We start from the raw sequence: 8,022 nt of genomic DNA on the forward strand, positions 1-8,022 counted from the left end.
CAAGTTTGAATAGTCTTGCAATCTCCCAGACACAGACCTTATTCCTTTTCCCCTGATTTTTAAACTTTTTTTGCCTGAATGGAGATGAATGCCTACCATCTCCCCAACAATCAGAGCTCCCTCCTGGGCCCTCTTCTCTCTCTAAACTCACCCTTGGTGTTGTATTTCCTATGAATTCATTTATCTCCATATAAGCAAATAATACACACACACACACACACACACACACACACACAGAAATATACATATCTGCATATGTATGTGTGTATATCCAACCACAGCCTCTCCTGAACTCCCATCTGATACCACGAGTGGCCTATTGGACGTTTTGAATTTAGTATCCCATAAACATCTCAGACAACAGTGAGAGGCAGCATAGTATACTGGACAGACTGCTGGCTTTAAAGTCAGGAAGACCTGGGTTCCAATCTACGAACCAAAAATTCTAGTGCCCTTCTTCTAAACTTCCATATTTTTTTCAAAGGCACAACCATCCTTGTAACTCAGATTCACAACCTCAGAGTCAACCTTATGTCCTCACTCTGCCTCATCCCACACATCCAATAAGCTGATAAGTCTACAGCATCTCTTGTTTATTCACCATAACTTTACTTCACAGGTACTTCCCAAGTTCAGATATCACCTCTCACTGGAACTATTGCAGTGATCTCCTTATTGGTCTTCCCTGCCAGCAGTGGCTGTGGCACAGAATGGCTGGAGATGGCCAAATGTCACAGAGAGTGAAAGGAAAACACGGGCCAGGTGGGAGAGTGTAGTATAACACCATTTATTGATCTGAGGAAAGGGGGAAGGGGTTGATATACTCTCCAAGCTAGCAAGCAGGACAACTTATCATGACAGCATTTGGCAATTGTTAACTGCATTGCGTGATTTCCTTGTACTTTGTTCACTTGTGTCATATCAGCACTGCGTCAATGGCCCTCCTAGGAACTGGATGTTCTGCATGTACACATAGTGGGGTAGGAGAGCCCACATCCTGAGTTTATCAGCCCAGGGACAAGAACAGGCTTCAGTGAAAACCTGGCCTGGACTCGTCGTGTTGGAGTCTTTCTCAGAGCTGGCCCTCTACACTTCCCCTCTTTCCTCTTCATCTTTACCATATCTTCCAAAATGATATTCCTAAAATAAGTTTAACCGCCAAGATGGCGGCTGGAAAGCAGGGACCAGCCTGAGCTCCCTGCCGAGCCCCTCCAAAAACCTATAAAAAATGGCTCTGAACCAATTCTAGAACGGCAGAACCCACAGAACAGCAGAGGGAAGCAGGGCTCCAGCCCAGGACAGCCTGGATGGTCTCTGGGTGAGGTCTATCCCACACGGAGCTGGGAGCTGGGAACGGAGTGGAGCAGAGCTCAGCCTGAGCGACTTGGACCATCCAGACCAGAAGCCGGGCGGAGGGGGCCCTAGCGCCCTGATTCAGTGAGCTGCGGCAGTTACGAGACTTCTCAACCCACAAACACCAAAGACTGCTGAGAAGGTTAGTGGGAAAAGCTGCGGGAGTGGAAGGAGTTCGCGGTTCGGCTTCCAGCCCCGGGGGCAGCGGAGGTGGGGCAGCTACGGCTGCTGCTGCTTCCGGCTCCAGGCCCACCTGGTGGGAGGAATTAAGTGGCGGATCAGAGCAGGGGTACACAGCCTGCAGAAGATCTGAGCCCAGTTCGGGTTGGGGGTCCTTGGGGAAGGAGCAGTGCTGGTGCGGCAGAGCTGGCACCTCCCCCCCAAACGTGGAACATAGAACTCTGTAGTCTACAAGCAGTCATACCCCACTGAAAAACTCAAAGGTCAACTTAGTTGGCTGGGATTATGGCCAGGCAGCGAAAACGCACCGAGATTCAGTCTCAGACTCTGCATTCTTTCTTTGCTGACAAAGAAGACCAAAACATACAGACAGAAGAAATTAATAAAGTCAAAGAGCCTACAACAGAAACCTCCAAGAAAAACATGAACTGGTCCCAGGCCATGGAAGAGCTCAAAAAGGATTTGGAAAAGCAAGTTAGAGAAGTAGAGGAAAAATTGGGAAGAGAAATGAGAAGGATGCGAGAAAACCATGAAAAACAAGTCAATGACTTGCTAAAGGAGACCCAAAAAAATACTGAAAAATACACTGAAGAAAACAACACCTTAAAAAACAGATTAACTCAAATGGCAAAAGAGCTCCAAAAAGCCAATGAGGAGAAGAATACCTTGAAAGGCAGAATTAGCCAAATGGAAAAGGAGGTCCAAAAGACCACTGAAGAAAATACTACTTTAAAAATTAGATTGGAGTAAAATAAGTTTAACCATATCACTCTCCTGCTTGATAAACACCAGTGGCTGCCTGTAATTTCTAATATCAAATGCAAACTCCTCTGGTATTTAAAGCTCTTTATAACTTGGCTCCAATCTGTCTTTCCAGGCTTAGGGTACATTAGACCCCTTCCTTATTCTAAAGTCCAGACAGACTGACATTGCTGTTCCTCCACATGACGTTCTATCTCCCATCTCCTTTTGTAAGACTGTCCCGCATACTTAGAATGCAGTCCTTCACCTGCACCTGTTAGAATCCCTAGTTTCTTTCAAGGCTCAGATCAATGCCACTTCCTACATGAGACCTTTCTTGACCCTGGAACTGCTAGTATTTCTCAAAATTACATAGTATTGTATATGTATACAGGTTGCCTCCCTTGATAGAATGTAAGCTCCTTGAAGACATTGACTGTTTTGTTTTTTCTTTCGTACTCTCAGCATCTAGCACATTGTCTGACATATAAGTAGAAGCTTAATAAGTGCTTATTGATTGATTAAAAGGAGTTCAGCATCCATCTCATCCAATACATACCTGAAAAATAATCCCTACTGTAACTTACCTGACAAGTTGTGATACATCTGTTTGAAGATCACTAATGAGGGGAAGTCCATAACCTCCCGAGGCAGTCCATTCTGCTTATGGAAAGCTTTTATTGTTAATAAGTTTTTTCAACTTTTACCTGTTGCTCCTTATTCTGCCCCCTGGGGACAAGCAGAATAAATTCTCTCTTCCAATATGTCAGTCTTTCCAATACTTGAAGACATCTATCATGTCTTCTCTAGGCTAAACAATCAATGACTCAATCGATAAGCATTTATTAAGCACTTACTATATGTCAGGCACTATGCTAAGCACTAGGCCAGGGGTGGGAAACCTGTACTAAGCAAATAAAAAGCAAAAACAGTGTCTTCCCTCAAGAAGCTTACATCCTAATTGAGGAGAGGACCTGTACATAAATAAGGATATACAATATACATATGGAATGGATATAAGGTGACTTTAAAGGAGAAGGAACATTTAGTATCTGGGGGAGATTGAGAAAGGCCTCCTGCAGAAGGTGTGGAGAAAACAGAACTCGTGATGAATGGTCTCAATTTTTTCATTGATATAGGAGAGGTCAACAGCTGAAAGGAAGGAAGGGTACAGTGGTAGCTTGAGAAGAGAAGAGAAAATTTAGTAAAGTTGTGAGTGGGATATATAATTGAACAGGGAGAAATAGAACATTGCCAGTTCTTTAAGGCAGCAACCATTTATTAAATAAGCAGGTGCCAGGCACGGTGCTACCTCTGGGGTTACAAAGACAAAGATGAAATAGTCCTGCTGTCAAGGAGTTTATGATTCTCATGTGACATACTCAAGGAACTTCACCATCCTGGTTGCCTTCTTCTGGATACTCTGCCTAGCTCATCCATGTTCTTCTCAAACTGTGGTGCCCAGGACTTAATGCTTTGCTCCGGATGCAGTCTGACCAGGGCAGAGTACAGAGGTACTATCACCTCCTTAGTTCTAAGAAGCCACAAGTCACATGAACTTTTTTGGCAGCTATGTCACAAGACTGACTTAGTGAGCTTCACTCCACTAAAATCTCCATATCTTTTGTAGATAGATAAACTACTATCTAACCATGCTTTCCTTAACGTATACTTCTGAAGTTGATTTTTTTAACCCAAGTGTAAGGCTTTCTGTTTATCCCTACTGGATTTCATCTTCATAGATTCAGTCCAATGTGCTAACCTGTCAGGATCTTTGTAGATCTTGATTCTATCAATCCAATGTATTAGCTGTTCTTCCATTTTTGAGACATCTGCAAATTTGATGAGCATGCGCCCTATGTTTCATCCAAGTCATGGATGAAATTATTACATGGCATGGAACCAGAAACAGATTCCTAGAAAAGGATTTGGAGGATCTCCCTCCACCTGCCCCACCTCAGCTTCTCCAAACTTCAGGATTCTTTAGGCCAGGGGTGGAGGAGTGAGTATGTTCTGCTGCCTGTGGAAACCTCACCTCTTATGCCTGTGAAAACTGCACCCCTTACAACAGAAAGGGAGAGGCCTGAGGCAGAGCCTCTCTGCTGCCACCTATGTACTTCCACAAAGATCCAGGAACTCAACCCCCTCTCCTGGGAGGCCTTTAATCCACAAACAAATTTAATTCAACAGATATTTATGTAAGTCTTATTGTACAGAGCCCTGGGCTCCATGCTGAACATTGCAAAGGAGAGGAATGATTGTCTTTAAGGAATTTATTATGATATAGATAAGGCTGAAACAGCTATATACATTAATGTCAATACAAGTTGGAATGAGAAAAATGCATAGGAGAGATCAATCTGAGAGAGCTGAAAAATTTGCTGAGGGAAATCTCCCCATCTCTGTTTTACCTTCCAGCTTATCTATTCTTTAGGGCCCAGCTCCATGTCATCTTAATGCTCAATAAAATACAATGCAGTAAAATTTATTACACACCTAATATGTATAAGATGAAAGGCACTTGGTATAGTGGATGGAAGGCTGGCTTTGGAGCAAGAAAAGACCTAAATTCAAGTCCTGCCTCTGCTCTATACTGGCTATGTGACTATAGACAATTGATTTGACTTCTTGCCCAAGGTAACTCTCATGTTGCTGATATGTATGGAGAAAGTTTCCATACTAAAAAGTCCTTACACTGCTTATGTGATTGGTCTGAACCAATATATACAGACATACATACAAATAAATATATATATATATATATACATGTGTATATAGGTATGTTATATGTATGTATACATACATACATATCAAGCCTCAGAATACAGAGATAAAAACAAAATGGACTCTGCCCTCAAAAGCACATAGCTTACTGGGAAGGGTACAAATACACTCAAGAAATTGTGGTTGGCAATGATTTACTAACAGAAAAAGGAAAATAATAGGAAAAGTGGAAGAAGGGCTGGGAGGCACTGAAGCTCCTGTAAGGGAGAGGAAGCCCAGAGGGAAGGTCTCATTTGATTCTAACTCCAAGCCTGGCTGGAGCTAGACCTGGCTCAAATAGAAAGCCTTGGGCCATCACTTGCTTCATTCATGGCTCTTCACTGAGACCTACTTGCCATTTCCTTTGAGAAAACCCAGGCCATCAGATCATGGAAATCTGTGCTCTTGATGACTGCTGGGACCCAGGTGAGTTGTCCTTCCTGAATTCCGTAGCTGGTGCTTATCTGTTTGATAGATGGCAAGAGTTCTCTGCTCCTGACCACATCCCCATGGTTAGGTTTTTCTAAGATGAGTAGCATATAAAATTATTGCTGTATTCCATCCATAGTTTCAGAATCATAATATTTCAGAGTTAGATAGGACCATAGAAAATCTAATAGTCCAATGGATACCAAAAGAAGAATCCCATCTGTATTGTCCCTGACGTGTCCATTCTGCCTCCACTTGAATAACTCCCAGTGAGGACCTCATTACCTGACAAGGTAGCCCATGCCACTTTTGAATAGCATTGTTGGGAAATTTTTTTTTTTATCAATGTGAAGAAAATATACATTCCCATAACTTCTATCCAGTGCTTCTAGGTCTGCTTTCTGGGACCAAGCAAAACAAATGTAACTCATCTTCTTTAGAATAACCTTTCAATCAATAGGCATTTATTAAATGTCTACTTTGTGCCAGTCACTGTGCTCCAGATATTTGAAGACATCTATAATGTTTCCTCCTAATTCATCTCTTTTCCAGTTGCTTTATTACCCATGGCTGGCCATTCCATTGTCTCTCTAGTTCTTCACCAAGAAGCCCTTATTTCCTTGACCTTTCTGATCTGAAAACTCTTGTCCCTGAGTAATCCCACCATCTAATTTCTCTAATTCTCCACATAGGCTGCTGAGTATTACTGAAGAATATTTAAAAATTGACCCAATTTCGCACACTACAAATTCATGGTACATAACCTCAACTGGGCACTTTGCTTGACAAGTATCCTGTTGCCTGATTATTTCATAGTGACTATTTCAAATCTTTTTTCCTTTCTTCTCACCATCATCCTTGCCCCAAAGTCCTTTTGTTGTAGCAGATGACCTATTCTCCTGCCTCATTGAGTTTGAGGCCATCTTTTATGAGTTCCCTTAGCTTTCCTCAATTCCTCAACACTTCTGACCATCATCATCCTCTCTTTACTCCATAGTTGTTCTTCTTAGTCACAGGAAAAAGGACATCCCTTCTAAAAATCTAAGGATAATCCTCTACCCAGGTCCTTAACCCTATTCTTGCCTATCTCCTATATTACAGTGGCAGTCATTGCCTTTCTAACAGATCATGACAATGGTATTGAAAAGACTTTACGTATTACTGTGTAACATGTGAGGTAGTGTAAGGTGCTGGGAAACGTATTCAGGAGGAAGGACAGTGCCATTGCTGAACTGAGTGATCTGTCTGGTCCTGTGAAGATTTTCCACATTCCCAGAAAGACATCTACAATTTTGGCTGCCGACCATTCCTGAAAGGCACTTGGGTGTAATTTTCAGGATTGCGTGTTTATACTAAACTGTGTATATCCTTTGATCCAGAAATACTACTATTGAGCCTATATCCCAAAGAAATTAAATAAAAGGAAAATGACCCACTGAGAAAAAAATTTTTCTAGAATTTCTTTTTGTTCTGACAAAGAACTGAAAACTCAAAGAGTGCCCATCAAATGGGGAATGGCTGAACAAATTATGATATATAAAAGCAATGTAATACTATTGCACAAGGGGTTGGTTTAAAAAATTTGCAAAGATGTGAATTGATGCAAAGTGAGCAGAACCTAGAAAACAACGTATATAATGACAGCCTTGTAAAGAAAAACAACTAAGACTTAACTCTAATCAATGATAGATCATTCACAATTCCAGAGGACCAATGAAGAAGTATCATCCTATCTACTTCCTTACAGAAAGGTGATGGAGTCAGAATGCAGAGTAAGACATAAGTTTTTGGACACAGCTAATGTGCAAATTTGTTCTGCTTAACTATGCATCTTTGCTACAAAGGTTTTATTTTTATTTTTTTTCAACTGGGAAAAGAGCTGGGAGGGACAGTTGGACTAGGGATATAGTAGGAAGGAAAGAAAGAGAAGAGAGAGGGAAGAAAGAAGGGAGGAAAGAAAGAAAGAAGGAAGATTTTCCCCTCTATCATCCACACTCTTGCACTTATCTTCAGTCTCTCCTTGTCTACTGGCTGCTTCTCCACTTCACATATACCTTCACATTTGTCCATGTCTCCCCCATCCTCAAAAACTCCTCACTTTTGATTCATTCATCCCTGCTAGCTATTGTCTTATATCTCTTTTCTTTCTTTTTTATGGTTAAACTTCTTGAGAAGGCCATCTATAATAGGTACCACCACTTTCTTTCCTCTCATTCTCTTAACTCTTTACACTGACATCCAACCTCATCACTCAACTGAAACTGCTCTTCCAACTTACTAATGATCTCTTAAGCGCCAAATTTAATGAGCTTTTCGAAGTCTTATTTTTCTTGACCTCTCTGCAGTCTTTAATATTTCTGATCCCCTTCTTCTCCTTGATACTTTCTTCTTTCTGGGTTTTTGTGTTATTACTGTATTCTGGTTCTCTTCCAGTCTATTTGACCACTCATTGTTCTCCTCTGCTGGTTCATCAAAGTCATATCCATGGGAAGAACCTAGCTTATGGCTTCTCAGATACTATTATTCAAAGCAATATCTCCATGAAGATGCATCTGA

This window comes from Trichosurus vulpecula, chromosome 1, assembly GCF_011100635.1.
Source record: "Trichosurus vulpecula isolate mTriVul1 chromosome 1, mTriVul1.pri, whole genome shotgun sequence".
NCBI lineage: Eukaryota > Metazoa > Chordata > Mammalia > Diprotodontia > Phalangeridae > Trichosurus > Trichosurus vulpecula.